We start from the raw sequence: 989 nt of genomic DNA on the forward strand, positions 1-989 counted from the left end.
GTACTGTACCTTCTGTGGTGTGGTGTTGTGGACGCCTGTTTGAGATGAGATCAGTAAAGCTAGGGAAGCTACCTTATCAACGATGATGTACTCGTTTTTTTCATATCTGCCGAGGATTTTCTCTTTCTCGTGATATGGCAATGTACTTTTCTCTTTTGATTACTATCAGCAGCAACAGAGGCGCATGCACTACTGCTCAGTTTCACACAGCTTAGGTTACCATCGTCACCGATCAAGTATAAAGGGCTGCTGAGCAAAAGTGCTCGTTCTGCTGTTGATGTTTACATCTGCCAAATTGCTCTGTGTTCTACTTTCATTACCTCTCCTCAAATAACCACCAACTAAAATGGCATCCTCTCTTCGAGGCAGTCTTCTTCGACTGCCAAAGTTCCAAAAGGGACTACCTCTTCTCACTGCCAAATTATCCTCATCATCTTCAAACCATCTTCCCCTGACGACGCTCACCGAAGAGGAGCAGGCGATCAAGGACACGGCCACCCGAATCGCCACCGAAAAAGTGGCTCCCCTCGCCCGGAAGATGGACACCGAGTCGAAGCTTGATCCAGGACTCATAAAAGAGCTCTTCGCCAACGGGCTGATGGGCATTGAGATCCCTTCGAAATACGGCGGCACCGGCGCCCCGGGCATCCTCTCCACGGCGCTGGTCGTCGAAGCGATCGCCCAGCAGGACCCGACGGTGGGCTCCTTTGTCGACGCCCAAAACACCATCGTCATTTTGCCGTTGCTAAAGTACGCCTCAGAGGAGATAAAGGCAGAGGTGCTGCCACGCCTCGCCACTGACTCCATTGGCTCATTTTGCCTTTCAGAATCGGGTTCTGGATCGGACGCCTTTGCCATGAAAACGAGGGCTGAAAAGAAGGATGGTGACCACTACCTTCTAAATGGCACCAAGTCCTGGATAACCAGCTCCGAGCACGCCCGGTACTTTATTGTCTTTGCCAATGCCGATCCCAGCAAGGGGTACAAAG

General features: G+C 51.2%; 1 pseudogene; it reads left to right on the forward strand.

Annotated features, from left to right (window-relative positions):
* Positions 1–538: 538 nt before the first annotated feature.
* Positions 539–981, forward strand: LOC108356388 (short/branched chain specific acyl-CoA dehydrogenase, mitochondrial pseudogene; annotated as a pseudogene).
* The last annotated feature ends 8 nt before the right edge of the window (positions 982–989 follow it).

Source organism: Rhagoletis zephyria, unplaced genomic scaffold, assembly GCF_001687245.7.
Source record: "Rhagoletis zephyria isolate East Lansing unplaced genomic scaffold, Rhagoletis_zephyria_1.1 Rzeph_scaffold_58427, whole genome shotgun sequence".
NCBI classification, from domain to species: Eukaryota; Metazoa; Arthropoda; class Insecta; order Diptera; family Tephritidae; genus Rhagoletis; species Rhagoletis zephyria.